The sequence below is a fragment of the Emydura macquarii genome, unplaced genomic scaffold (assembly GCF_026122565.2).
Source record: "Emydura macquarii macquarii isolate MOO-44397 ecotype Brisbane River unplaced genomic scaffold, CSIRO-AGI_Emac_v2 contig_1644, whole genome shotgun sequence".
NCBI lineage: Eukaryota > Metazoa > Chordata > Testudines > Chelidae > Emydura > Emydura macquarii.
Window position 1 is genome coordinate 20,559,462 of NW_027131781.1, and position 15,115 is coordinate 20,574,576.

The 15,115-nt window shown below is 45.4% G+C and overlaps 1 protein-coding gene across 2 annotated transcripts in view; it reads left to right on the forward strand.

Moving 5' to 3' along the window:
- MAPK6 (mitogen-activated protein kinase 6) overlaps positions 1 to 15,115 on the forward strand; it is a 105,791-nt gene that overhangs the window by 35,850 nt on the left and 54,826 nt on the right. Inside the window, exon 1 of one of the 2 annotated variants that reach the window (XM_067555844.1) lies at positions 11,873 to 11,889. The exons of the other annotated variant lie outside the window; for it this stretch is intronic. The gene's annotated coding sequence lies outside the window, so the exon portion shown is untranslated. Of the gene's footprint in view, positions 1 to 11,872; positions 11,890 to 15,115 lie in introns of those variants that run through there. 2 annotated transcript variants of the gene reach the window in all.

Consider the following 15,115-nt stretch of genomic DNA (forward strand, 5'->3'; position numbering starts at 1 on the left):
ACAATATCTGATGTCTGGGCTCTGAGGGCATGTGTGTATTTCACTTCTGATGTTTAAAGCACTAAGTCAACACCTCCATTTTGTACAGTTGTAAACCTATATATCTGTCAAGAAACAGTACTTTTAAGCAAGTTTTTCTAAACCATCCATCTCTGATTACCCTCCCTGCGGTGCCATGTCACTTACAGTTATGGCCCTCTGGACTTTCTATGCTTGACTGCCATGACCTTGTCCTGGGGGGAGTCAGATTTTTCTTCTTTTACTCCCATAGGGCATCTTGGAAGGATGTTTCAACAAAGAGCTGCTTCTGCCCAGATCCAATAAACAATTGAGTTTAAAGCTCTCTGTGCTGACTGCTCTTTGAAATGCAAAACCCATCATAGTAACACTCCTGTCCACTACCTTCTCTGGAGACAGCCTGATAATCTGTGATAATGGAAGATCATACTTCCTTTCTTAAACCATAGCTATGCAGGATCATTGGTGCTTCCATACTGCCCAATAAACAATGATCTACAACAAGTGGGGTGCCTGCAAGTTGTAACTAAGAGAACAGTACATCTGCATTTGTGAGTAAATTGCACTTGACTAGGCTTCTCCTGGATTCAGCCAACAATCCTCTCTATAATTTCCTAGCCCAGTGTGCTGCTGCAGATAGTTTCTCTCTCTGTTCATCTGTACTCTCAGGGTGAAATCCTGGTCCCATTGAAATCCATGACAAAACTTTCATTGACTTCAGTGGGGCCAAGATTTCCCCTTGGGATCTTCACTTCTTATGGGAATAAGAACAGGTACTTCTAAAATCCCTCTCTTGAGGATTACAGCTCACTGGTCTTGTAGCCGGGTGAATATTGCTTTGCTGACATTCACAAAATGTTTGTCTTCATGATCATTCTTGCAAGCAGCTTCTTTTTCTTTGCAAGAACGTGCACAGAAAGCTGGCTTTGTGCATGGATTTCAATAAAAAGAGTGCTCATGCCATCTTACCATATGATTTAAGTGACCAGTCAAACAGGTCAAATACTCAACAGAGTTTCTGAGCAATCCATACGTTGAAATTTGTTCATATAAAACTTTCATTGATCAATTTTGGATAGTGAACAAATTTTGGAAAATTTGCACTCTCTCCAAAGATGATTTGCAACAGGAAAAAGGGCTAAATTCAAAGGGTGAATAATTTGGCTTTTTGCTCTAATTGGGAATTCAAAAAATTTAGCTATAAGATCTTTATTGCTAATAATGATGCAAGAAGGCATTTAAATTGCAAATAATAAAAATAAGTGTATTTTCTCCTTCCCAGGAAATATGGTGCCTTTCTCCTGCCTTTCTCCTCAGGCTCTATGAATACAACAAGGTGCTGAGCAGCTGGACAGGAGGAGAAAGACCATGCACCTTTGGCAGCTCTACACATTTACTCTTTTCTGGGTATTTCTCCATCATGTACCAATTAGTGTGTCCAGAATTTTCCCACTCATGATACCAAGGTGACCTTTTTCTAACTTCTGGGAACAGAATTGCTTTCCTTTCTCCAATCAATGCACACTTTCCCTGATTTGCTTTGAATGTTTAAAGAGCTGTAAAAGGATCCCTTATCTCATCTGCTGTTTCTGGCATGGATCTCAATGGGGACTTAGATATTCTTTCACTCTTCAGATTTCCTTTATCAATAAATTACCTGCACTATCTGTCAGAAACTTTGCTGTTTGTGTTCCACTGACCTTTTGTTCCTTATGACAACACCATGGTGATGCAGAACCTCTTCATAGATAGATAATAGAGTAAAGGTGTCATTTCAGGTTATTCATTTCCTTTTAGTGTTTATAGCTCTATTCACCTCATCAGATTCTCATATAGTGTAAACCAATGTAGCTCCATTAAAGACATCAGCTGAAGATCTCTAGACGAATAATTGTTCTTGCTTTGGGAGAATTCTTATAAAATGTCTTCTTTTATGTTCTAGAAGTTATTGGATACCAAGACACATCATAAATCTTAATAATAAGACACTAAAAATAAATCCAATGTGAGTAACTGTGCATATAGTGATGTGGGGTTCGCTCACATCTGCCTGACTGGCATTTCACTGCCTACATGCCAGGATCACACCTCTATGAGGCTGACGTTAGTTTGAGTCACAGCTAAAATCCATATCTGGCATAAATATAAACTGCTTTTTAGCTAAAAAATGAGAGACAAAGGGCTGGTTCCTCTGCAATCAAGATGCTACCCAGTGGCATTCTGAGAGAGATGCTGGGGGGTCCAGACCCCTGGGTGCCGGCCTGTGGGGGGTACCAGGCCAGTCCTTCACCACACGCAGGAGGCTCTGAGGGGCCCTGTGAAGGGCTGACCCAGCCCCCTCCCAAGGCCGGGGGTTGAGGCTGCCCCCATCTGAGCTGGCACTGAGCTGCAGGGCTGGAGCGGGAGAGATGGGCACTGTGCGTCTGGTAAGTGTGGGGAGGCAGAGCCAACCCTGCATATGCACCGCCCCAAACCTCACAACCCCCCTCGCAGGTACAGACCCCCCATCCCTGGGGTAGGGGGGGGGCCGCACTGGGACCCTTCCTGTCCGGGGTGGGGGGGGGGGGGCGTGTGAGGCCTGGGGGGTGCAAATGTAGGCTTCGCTCCTGGGCGCCGGAGACCCTCCATACGCCACTGATTCTATCTGTCTCCAGGCTGTAATTCTGGGCATTTTCTACAGCAGACGAGAGGGACTGAATTTGGCATTTCCATTTACTAAACGTAAGGGCCTTGATTCGCCGCATGGGTCGCTTGCTGCGGAAGTGGCAAGGTGCAGCTTGTATGCTGCAGTCAGGAAACGTGTGCAAGTTACACACCAACGAGGCTGCTGTGACCACACACAGGAGAGCAGTGCCCCGTGGCAGTGCACACCCTCCATGTAAAGGACAAAGAAGTCTGTTGGGTGTGGCTTGCAAGAAGATAGACACGACCACAGGGAAAGCGACCAAGCTTGTCTCTCTTTCTAGGTCCTGTATATGGCCCCCATCACCACAGTAGCTGACTGCTTGCAATACTTTACTCTTTGCTCCCATCCTCCCATCGAGGGGGCTGGAAGACCATAAACTGCCCCGAACAGCCTTAACTTGTTGACGTAAGAGAAGGACTCATCGGTTGGGCCTAGGTTGCTCCCTCTGGCATGTGTTATAGTGGAACAGTGCAGGGAAGATGGGACTAACCGCTGATGGGGTGGTAACTCTTTGTTCTCCTGCTGTGTTGTGCTGCTGGATCTTCTTTGGGGCTGATTCTCCTCTTACTTGTGCTTTTTACACTGATGTGACTCCACAAACTTTTTGATTTCTACCCATGTGAGTGGGAGGAGACTCAGAGCCTTGTTTCCTTCTCATATTTCCTCTGCTGTTCACCAGTGGGCGCTGTGATGCATCCATTCTATGCCGTGGTAACTGCTTCCCCTTAATAAAAACGAGAGTCCTGGAGCACCTTAAAGACTAACAAATTTCTGTGGGCATAAGCAGCCCACGAAAGCTCACGCCCACAGAAATTTGTTAGTCTTTAAGGTGCTCCAGGACTCTCGTTGTTTTTTGCTGTATACAGACTAACACGGCTACCCCTTTGGAACTGCTTCCCCTTAATTATCCAGCATAGGTTTCTAGGTTGACCTGAGTCTGCAAGAACCTTGATGACTGGTCCGTCACTAACACACTACCCTTCCTTATATGGGCAAACTGGGCAGAGCTTGACCTCTCCAATTCCTTCCCGGGGCCTGGCCTGTTTGTCCAGTTCTTGCTCTTGGTTGTTATACAGTGTTTCTAAGGCATTGATCACTATGGTGTCTATGCATCTGAGGACACTAGGGTGTAGATATGTGCTTCCTTTGCAGTGGGTTTTTATGCATGCTCTTTTTCACTCAGCAAGCTAATCAGGATCTGGGAATTTCCATGGTGCTCTCTCTCTTTCCTCCCACTCCCCACAGCCCACTTTCTTCCTCCCCCTACACTAGAGGCCCATGCAAAGAAATATAATGCCTACAGCAACAGAACTCACTGCACAAACATTAATGAAGGGAACCCCCAGGAAGTGTTCCATGTGAAGAACCAGCCATGCTCTCCTTTTCTCCTCTTACATCACATGTGTTGGTGTGGTCTCTACCAGCCTTTCCACACATGAGGGACACTGTGACACAAGACAGCAGACGCTCATTGTGGCTGTCTTAAAATTTAAACCTCACTTACTCACCACTTCCTTTCAATGGTACTACAGGACTATTGCCACACCAAGGGAATTGAATCTGTGGGCCAGCTGGCTTCAGAGGGAAGGTGGTAAGCATGGCATTTAGAAATCAGGAAGAAGGAAATTATTTCAAATTGCAAACTGAATCAGTTACAGAAACTGTCCCTGAGGGTGGGAGCAGGAATTATGAGTGACTCATAGCTTGTGCCAGACAAATTGGGTGTCCACCAGGAGGATGGAGGTGAGGTAATACATCATACTTACACAAATCCCTCCCGCAGCTTACCCTTGAGATCTAGTCAGTGCACGTAAAAGCAAGAACAAGCATGGCAATAAATAAATAAATAAATTAAATAAGAGAGGTGGCTGAAATGCAGCCCTTTTCCATGTCAGGAATGGCTTATCAGAAGGATGTGATAAAGTCACTCAGCTACATAACATGGCAAGTTTTTGGTGTTTTTTTTTTGTTTTTTTTTTTTTAAAGGCTGGAAAATGTAGACATGCCTCTTTCAAAGTGTGGCAATGGTGAGTGACTTTAAGAAGGTTCCAGAATGACTCCTACGCAGCCAAGTCTTCTCAGTGCTCAGATTTCTCTCTCATGTTACATAGGCCTTGCCTACAGTTGGAATTAACGCTGATTCTGCCGTTCTTGGTCAGAAATTGGTGTTGCACCTGTCAAAATCCAAGTAAGCTCAACCGATACAAATCCTGGCTTTCTTTGTCTACATATAGGAGGTTGCACTGGTGTAGCAACCCTGTCTGCCGATGACAGACTCCCAATATGGACAAGGCCACTTGTGTGTCTTTGGCTATGAATCGAAATACAATACAGAGTGAATTATAAACAAACTGCGTGACATATTTTAATTATGTGTATCACTGTAGCTCCTAGGAGCCCCAGTCACAATGCTAGGTGCTGTACAAATGCAGGACAAAAAGACAGACCCTGCCTTTACAAGGTTTACAAGCTATGCATAAGGCAAGAGACAACAAATGGGTACAGAGAGACCGATAAGGGAGCATAGAAGGCAATAATGAGACGATACTGCTGAGCACAACAGGCAGTGATCTTGGCACACCAACAACCCAATGGTTGCCAAGTTTTTTGTAGTACAGCTCATCCAACAATGGAACAGCAAGATTTGATCTAGTGCCTTTTCTGTTTCATCTCCAAACACCGTCAGCTCAGTTTGGAAAGCCTGCTTTCTGTTTGTTTCCATTCGCTCTGTGAGAGGGATTGAATTAATTCCAGGAAGAATGGGAGGCATGTTTTTTGAGAGTAGATTCATAGATTCCAGGACTAGGCGGGACCATTGTGACCATCTAGTCTGACCTCCTGTACAACGCCCTGGCCACAGACCTTCCCTAAAATAATTCCTAGAGCAGATCTTGTATAAAACATCCACGCTTGATTTAAAAATTCCCCATGATGAAGAATCCACCAAGACCCTGGGTAAACTGTTCCAGTGGGTAATTACTCTCACCATTAAAAATGGACTCCTTGTTATATTATTATACCACAAGGAATGTCACAGCCTAATTAGAGCAGCATCAAGAGAGGACCGTGCGGTTTCAGTCTGAGGATGTAAGGGGAATGGATCTAGGTCAGTCTCCTTCCCGCCCCCCAGCCATTGCCAGGAGACTGGATGTAGATAGTAGTAACAAATTATAATGGGCTCGCTTGTTTCCAGTGGCAGAAAATTCCACAGGTTTCAGCACAAGGTGTTGCCTCCGACTTAGTCCATTCAAGGCCGGGAAGGGTTCCCACTCTCCAGCTCAGAGGGAGAAAGGCAGCCCTCTCAACCAAGGGATGTTCATGTACCAAGAACCAGACAGATCACAGGCCACCTGCGGAGAACAAGGCTAGCTGCACGATGGTCCAGGCCCAGATCCTCAAAGGTATTTAGGGATTCAGCTCCCACTGATTTCAGTGGAAGTTAGGGCCCTCATACCTTTGGGGATCTGGGACCCAGTGCCTCCACACAGCTGCCAAGGACAAGCTATCCATTTCCCATGCAGAGCATCTCCCTCCCGAGCCAGCAGCAGCTGCCTCCTCCCAGCCCCGCCACTTTTCCCCTTAAGAGGGTTCCACAGTACAGGAGGCTGGGGTGGGAGTTGGGGGAGGGGCATCCACCACAAAATACTGTTGGTTGGGTCACCATTTTCTGTGACAATGAACAATCTCCATGGAGCTGAAGGGAGGGACAATGCCATGTAGTGCAGCTCTCCAGACCCTGCCTCTGCCCTAGGCCTGCCCCCTCCTGACCAGCAGAGCCCAGGCCCACCCCTCCCCTGCACACCCAGAGGGGCTTCCAAAGGATGACAGAAGCAGGGCCTGTACTCCAGAGCTGGCCCTCCCTCTGTTCTCACTGCACCCCCGGGAGAAGCAGTGGGGCTCAGCTCCTGCCCTGGAGTACTGGGGCTCAGTCTCTTTCCGATGCCGCTCCCATTGCTTAAAGTACGGACTGGAGGTTGTCAAATCCGAGCGGTTGCCTGTCTTGCTCGTGCTCAAGACCAAGCTTGGATACCGTCTGTATACTGTAACGTTGGGAACGTCCCCGGATTCCTAACTGTGGTGCCGGCTGGGTGTGTGGTTAACATGGCTGCTCAGTGCTGTGGTACAGCAAACCTCCGAAGGTATTCAGTCTCACCAGGTGTACTGCAGCTCAGTGGCCAGCACTAAAGGCATTGCGGCTACTGCTAGCCACTGTAGGAGCTAGCCCTGGTGGATCCCAGTAAGCACTTAGACACACGGCTAAATCGAAGGGTGATTTTCTTATGGCTGGCAGAAAAGGGGAGGGTTGCAAATACCCACGGTATAGCGTCTGAAGCAGCACTATGTCAAGGTAAAACATAGCAATTCCCCACTTGGCCTCTGCAGGCATCAAATAGAGCGTTAGAGCTCCTCAGACCTGATAGCCAGGATGCCCTTTCCAGTCCACTCCTCCGTTAGAGGGCATTAGGTGACCCGTAGGTTTCCTGGCTTCAGGGTGTCTCCTTGGGGGCTTCTCTGCATTGTCCTGCTGTTGTGGCAGCACCTTCCTCATAGCTCTTACCCCAGCTGTGGTGGCCTTGAGGTTACAGGCCACAGCCTCTGGTTGTATATAATCCTTTGCAAACACAGCAACCCCTTCTTTTAGGTCTCACACCCAGTCAGAGCACATGGCCCAACCCCCAGACTAGTCCCCTGGGATGAGGGCATTTGGCTGCAATAGTTTTCCAGCCCTTTAAGACCAAGGGCTGGATGCTGGCTTTGCATCCCTGAGTGGTCCCTTTAGGCCCCTCTGTACTCAGCCCTCTGGCTGCCTCCTCTTATTGGCTAATAGAGGGGATTGGGTCTGCACTTCCACCTGGGAGCCAGAGGGTTTTAGGAGGTCAATAGGGGAGTGTCTGATGGGAATAGTAGTTTCCTGCTTCGCAGATACCTCAGGAATGCCACAGAGCTACACATTCAAAATGGGTAGATTGTTTCAGTTATCTTACACATCCAGCCTGTAGATTACTGGTGCATTTTAATGCTCCCTGAAGCGCAGAGCGGCTTTGTGGTGTCTTTGATCTTTCTCAATGCAGGTGCACAGATGAAGGGAGGATGACGTAGGCGATGGCATAAGCTGATGTACCTGTGTTGTTCACTGGGCATCGCACTGTGTTTGTTTGAGGCTGAGAGCAGAGTGTGTCACTGCAGCACAACTGCACTGAGGGGAACCTAAACTGCTGGGCAAGCGCCTCATTCCTGGTCTCCTGAAGCCGGTTTAACTGGCATGGCGGAGCAAGCTTTACGGCCCGTTTGTGCCACTGGAACGGTACAAAGGGGCTGTGGGGAGAGTCAAGATCTGGACCTTTGAGTTTGTGTCTCACGCAGTTGTATTGCTCATTGGCATGTTAGCCCTGCTTAACATCATGCCACTGATCTCCTCCTGGCCTATCGTCTGTCTTTCACTAACTCATTTCTGTGCTTTAATAATGTTTGCTCTCAAAGACGTTTATCAGGTGCTTAGTTTCCTCACTGGGTTCCATAAGCTTTACCCCCCTAAAAGCCACCTCTGCTTTAGGAGTCCCAGCTCTTTTTTTTTCCTCTTTCATGAACAGCGAAGACCCAGAACGAACTCCACACATTTCTGTGACCGTGACAAATACAGACATGAAGGATGAGATGGATTCCTTTGGCTTTCATCAGCTAATCAGAGAGGGGGCCCAACCCACAAAAATCTCCTCTAGAACCAGACTCCCCTGAAGTTCAAGAGTCCTTGGGTCTGGTAGTGATTTCATTTGGTTCCATTTTCCTGCAATACATTTTGCCAAGAGAAACCCAGATTTTTCATCCAGGGAAGCTATTACACATGTCAGCTTTGATTCAGATGCAGCAGGGTTCATACTTGCAGGTTGAGTCTTGCACTGGAGATGAAGCTTTCTCAGATTCTCAGCTATGATTATAAATCATTGGTACCCACAGAACTGTGACTGCGTCTGCCAGGGAAAAAGTCTACGTCATGAATTATCTCAGTGATGGCACATAGGAGGATATTTTTGGTGAGTTTTCCATATTTTTTGTGGGAAACCTGAAGAATCCCCTTTACCAGCTCTTCAACCCACATTCTCTATGCCCTGTGTTCCACCCACTATCTTCCTGAAGGAGGAGAACTGGATGGGACTCTTCTGGGAGTTAGTTCCTGCTACTCCTTATTCAGCCAGAGGCATTGCTGTTGAGAAATATGAGGCACTACCTCCCACGCGGACACTGAACATGCTGCTTCTGCACGTGCTGCCTCTGTAGCCCTGTGAGTCCCTGCCATCCACTGGAATGAGAGACACACAATTCGTGCGTTGCAGTCTGCCAGCAGAACAACACAAGACTATAGGTATTGAACATCTACCTATGCTGCAGAGATGTGCTGATTGTCAGGCCCAGCTAAAGCGAAATAGTATCAGTGAGCAAGGACTTTTAACTCTTGAGTTACATCATTTGTCATGCAGTTCTTAGAGCAGCCTTAGATAGAGTTTCAATTTGATTTTATTGAGCTGGAGCTCTTTCAGAGAGAATGTTTGCGTGTGTGTGTGTGTGTGTGCGCGCACACATGTGCTTGCATGGACAAGATTTTAAAATTAGTTTATTTATATTGGGTTTGCCAAGAAGGCCCATAGGTTCAATTTCCAGACATTTAAGCATTGCCAGCTGTGCTAATTGTAACTACAGCACATCAGACTCCTCCATGGTCCCCCAGAAACTGTCATTATGTTCCCCCCCCTAATTAGTTGTACTGATTTTATTTTAATGACACAATACAAGGTTTCTGCCACTAACATAGCCTGAGATAAATAGAAAATACCAGAGTTAACATATATCTTTTTATAACATAGGAATGGTAGGATCGGTGAAAAAATCCTGGTCATGAGCTGCTCAACTCCGCTTCTCTCGGTGAAGCTCAGGAACAAAAGTGTCAGTGAGAGGCAGAGTGAAAAGAGACCTCGTCAGTGGAGTGAAGGGACAGGAGCCACAGAAACCGAGGGGGGCCAGGAACAGCAGAGAAGTGAAAATTTAAAAAACGGGGAAGGTTTAGAACACCTCCCAAATACAATAGAAACTAGAACCCCTTTTTGTGCAGCAGCAGCTCTTGAAGTAGCAGTTAGAAGCATTAGTGGCTATAGCAGAGCATTGGGTGTTCAGATACTTCTATCTTATTCCCAACACTGCAACTGACTTGTCTTGTCAAGATGGGCAAGTAACTTCACCTCTCAGTGCTTTTGGGATTATTACCCAGATTGGAAATCCTTGCATAGAAGATGCTCTATAAATGCAGAGTATATTATTTTACTTTTCCTTTGATGCATGTTAAGGAGCATGTGTCTGATCCACTCGATGGGGGTTGATCATCTGCCTTGTCCACGCATAGCCCTGTAAACTGTTCTAAATTCAAAAAATGAAAGGTGCATAATCTCCAATGAACTGGCCAGGCAAGATGCAACAAATTCCCACTAATGAACCCCACTGGCACGGAATGCCATTTAATATGAGAATCTTTAGTATTCTGGATTATTTTTTTGTCAGTGGGAAAGTTTGTAGAAAAAAGAAACAGCACCAAAATTCATGTCACCAAAGTGGTTGAAAGAAACAAAGATGACAAAAGGTTTCTCACTCAAGTGAAAATCAGTGGGATCCAAAATGGAGGGGGAAACCCTCTCTGGATTTGGATTGAAATGACATCACTGGCTGAATAAAGCTTTGAGGTGAACTTCTTGTTCACGTTAAGTTTTGTGCATTTTCACTATACCTGAAAGAATGGCAGAGGGAAAGGGAAAGAGCGGGCGTGTCAGAATGGAAGCAAGAGAGAGCTCCCTTTTGAAAGTGAAGTGATCCAAAGTAGCAATTTGTGATGTAGGAGAGCTATTGAGGAAAGCTCAAAAGTCATAACCCAGAGAAACAAATTGCTTTTTGTGTCATAGATTTCTAACATCATTGTACCTTGTAACAGATATGGAGGACAGGCTACTAAAGAGAATCAGTTAAATAGATTTCTCACTCAGATTACAAAATTTCTGAAAGGGAAAAATTAGGCTACAGCTCTGGGAAAAGGAGGCAATATGGCAATTTAATACAGAGAGCCATGATGCTAGGAAAGATGCACAATACCAGGCACACACTGCAAAAAACAAGATGCAGGCATTCAGAAAGGATACAAGCCCTCCCCCATTCCTGTTGTGTGGCAAGCATAAAAACACTCTCTCTCACGACCTTAGGATGCTGTAGTTAAGAGGAATAATCTCATCTTGATGTACATGCATTTATGCATCTAACTACCATTAATGCTAGCAGGCTGTTTGTCAGCTGAGAACAGAACTGAGCCCTTTGGGCCGGATGTTCAGGTATGTCAAGCATCACATGCCACAACACCAATATCAATAAGAGCTGTGGGTGCTCAGCTCCTCTGAAAATCAGGCACAAGTGGTCTGACTGCGCCCAGTTTGCCTGTACTTCTATATATCAGTCATTCCAGGAGCCTCAGAACTTGGTGAGTTCTAGAATTGGGTGAAGTTTTTGCAACCAGTTCCTGGCTCCTTTACCAGGCCAAAATTGATGCCACCTCTGCAAACCTGGATTGACATATTTCTTTTGGGTGGAGACCACACAAAATTCAGTGGTTTCAGAGTTTTGGCATTAATTTGAATTCAAAATAAAGCACAGAGGGCACAAACCATGAGAAACAAAACAGCAAGAAAAGTTCACACAAGCCCCTGGAAGCTGAAACTGCCATTTTATTCAGCTTTAGCACATTCTCCTTTTCATACCCAGGATTTAGACATAACTGTATTAATAGTACTGTATTTAGTAGTAGTAATAGAAATATGACTGGGCTGCTTCTTAGGCAGCAAATTTCCCTGCTCTCCATATAGTTTCTTCTTTAAAATCTTCCTTCAACAAGGCTATTATAGCTGGGCAGCATTTCTAAGAGAAATTTGGGTTTGTTTGTTTTACCAAAGGTTATGCACTCACAGTAAAGGAATGTAGGAAGCTTGCTTTCAATTAACCTAATTGCTGTGAAAATAAAAACCTGCAGTGCAGTGTGGGGTGGGGTTGATTAGAAAAGTGTCAGAGTGCACTAATTCCACTATTCTGGCTGTGATAGTGGTTTAGGAGGCTGAGAGATCGTCTACCTGACTTACTGGGCCCTGCAAAGATCATCAAAGGTAGAGGGGTTGTGTCTATTTGGGTACTGGGTAGAGGGGTTGTGGGCAGGGAGGAGCAACTGGAGAAGCCATCGTGCTAATGCTTGCAGGGGGGTGCTCCGGGGTGAGGGGATCTGGCTCATCTGTTGGAGGCCAGGAGATCTGGTTAGATGGGGTGTTATGGAAAAGGAGGAAGGGGTTTTGGAGGCAAAGGAAGGAGAGCTCTGGGAGTAATTGTGACAGGGAGCCTATCTGGGGATGAGGTGATGGTGGGCCTCTACCTCTACTTTACCCACCATGTGAACTATCTCCTGCCTTAAAAAGGGGGCAATGAACCCATGCTGAAGCCCTATCAAAACCTCCCCTGACCTTTGAGGAGTCATGACCTGAACTTCACACTTGAGCCCCAAACCTTGGATCTAAAAACACCTTAGGCTTGAATTCTCATCTGCATCTTTAGGCTCATCTTTGCGAGGGGTACGTATGGGGAAAGGGCAACCTGGCATGATGTGGGCTTGATGCTGAAGGCATTTTCTTAATGTATAAACATATTAGTCCTTCATAGTAACATATGCTGAATGTACAGGCCAAATTCTAGTGTGATGTGTGGCTTTGTGTGGGTGGGTGTGTTGTACCACTGCCAAATTCTGGGCCTAAAATGAACATAACCGTTACCCGCCATGAGTGAATTACCACAATGTAGTGCGATTTGCTGGTAGTATAAAGGTGGTGCAGCAGCTTTTATTCCAGCACTTGCCTCCCAGAGGGGCTGGAACAAAGGTGCTATATGAAGGCTGCCCAACATCCTGCAGCTCTGTAGTGACCCTGAGGGAAGCTGGCTGCTGTTGTGACTGGTCTAAGATGTGCTAGGTGCACACAGTAGGCCCAGGATGAATGAGGAGGGGGATCTATGTTGTGTGCTCCTCAGTGGCAGCTGCAGCTCTGGGCTACCATCATGTTCTAATTTGATCTAGATCTTTAGGTAAAGGCCAGCCTACCAATAACGTGTGTATAATTTTTCCCCTCCCTTTTTGTTAATATTTCTCATAAGAGATGGCTGACATGCTGGCTGCTCATTGGATTATCTTCTCTCTGTGTGTTGAAGCATTATGGTGAGCCTGAGCCCCCAGAGAACCAGTCCTGGGCTCTTTGGAATGTCTAGGCTAACCTCTGTGTATAAAGAAAAACTAAAGTCAAACTGCAGAACTTTTCTCCTCTTCTTTGGGTGGGGGAAGGAGGAAAGGTGGCTTCAGAATCTGCATCTAAATTTTTGTCTCCTCTTGCCTTTGTGTTTATAAGAGGCTGAACCAAACATGGAATCTGAACACTCCTGAACTTGGGGCTCTTTGTATTAAAATCCAAATGTGTGACACTGCAGGTAGGTTGTTTTCTTCCCTTCCTAAGATACATGACACATGAATGCAGGGTCTGGAAAGTGAGCGCTTGAAGGAGTCCACCTGTAGAGGAGAAACAGTGCTCCATATGTGTGATGTGGCATATCCTGCTTCAATAGACTGTCTGTGTGCAGGAGCCAGGACTTGCTGATGTCTTATCTGAATTGTCTAGTTCAGACTCTGTTGTTAATTCATTGGGGCAGGGACCGAGTCTTCTGTATAGCTGCACACACGGATGACACTTGACCAGTAAATTATCAGCCAAGTAAGCATCACCATCTGGGGCTTGAAACACTAGCTCTATGTTCTCAATATGCCCCTGAGACCTGCTTAACAAGTAGGGGCCCAATAAGGTGTGGTTCTGGTTACTTACTGTTGCACCCATCCTGCAGGAATGGGATGTTTACAGGTTGGGGTTTTTAACAGGTATTCTGTGGAATTCCCCCAGACAACAGGAATTGACTCCAGAACAGGTAGAACTGTAAGGCTCTGGGAGAGCATCTGATCCACATGTAACTTGTGGCTTTATTAAGTATGCTTTTGTCCCAAGAGACGTAACCTAGAGACAAGCCTCTTTCATCTTTGCAGTCAATGGGAGTTTGCTCTGCATCAGCAAAGCAGGACTTCAGCATAAAACTGAATGAATGGGGAAGGGAGACAATAGAAACTGACTGGGAGCAAGAGGTTTTATACTCAGCATAATGAGAGCAAGGCCATAACTAACTAACTAGATGGTCTGGGGAAAACCTGGTAGAGGGATAATAACTAAACTCTATTATTTTCCATGCACAAGGAGGATAGTGAATGAAACACGCTTGTTTTGATCCACAACCAATGGCTTTATTAAATTCCCTCCCCTATCTCAGCATGACAAGTATTTATTGAATTATATCCCATCACACTTTGATGTATGAATAGACTTTAGACAGCTTCCATTTGAACTTGACAAGATGATCTAAGGAAAGTAGTGTGCTGTACCCATACATCCACACCAACGTCAGCCCAGCAGGCACAGTATGAAAAACTGATCATTACGGCGCTTTGTAACTGTATTCAGCAACTCACTGAAAATAGTAAGACATGGTTGCTTCAAAAGCTGCCAGTTATTTTCATATACTTCTGCAAAAACTGGCTTTCCATTTATTTTCTATGATGTGTTCTATGGCATTTAACCTGCCTGATTGTGGAATACAATGCAGCATGTGTAGAGGTTTGTAGATTCTTGGGTTTTTTGTTTTTTCCCCTTTGTATTAATTGTTTAGGCTTGTGAGGAACTCCAGAAGAACCCAACAAAGTTAGCGAACTGAGTAACAGAATGGTAGACCATGTTCATTATAGAAAAATACAAAGTGCTGTGATGCACACTGGAAAGCAGAATATACTACTTATGCACAGTGACACATTCTGAACTAGCTGAAAAGGGAAGATTAGGGAAGGGAGAAGCTATTGGGATCACTGTGGACCATCAATTAAGATGACTTCTCAATGCAAAGTGACAAGTCAAAAGGAAATGTCAGGTTGTATTAAAAAGACTGGAGAACATATGCGGGCAATATTATCTTCCGTTTTTATAACATGTCCTAGACATAGGATTGAATCAAAACCTCTGACCTAAACAAGCCCAAATGCTGGCACATTTGAGGTCCAGAACAGAACTCTGTAGCCCAGACTCATCTCTAGTATTTCTTTGTCTTCAATGTTGCATTCCATATTAGATACTCCAAATTCTTTTTGTTTTAAAAGACTTTAGACAAGAAAGAGAGCAAAAATGACTAGAGAAAGTGAAGTTCTATGAACAAGGATGACTTGATTTACGATGAGTTAGATAATTCATTATTTTGAATGCTTTTATG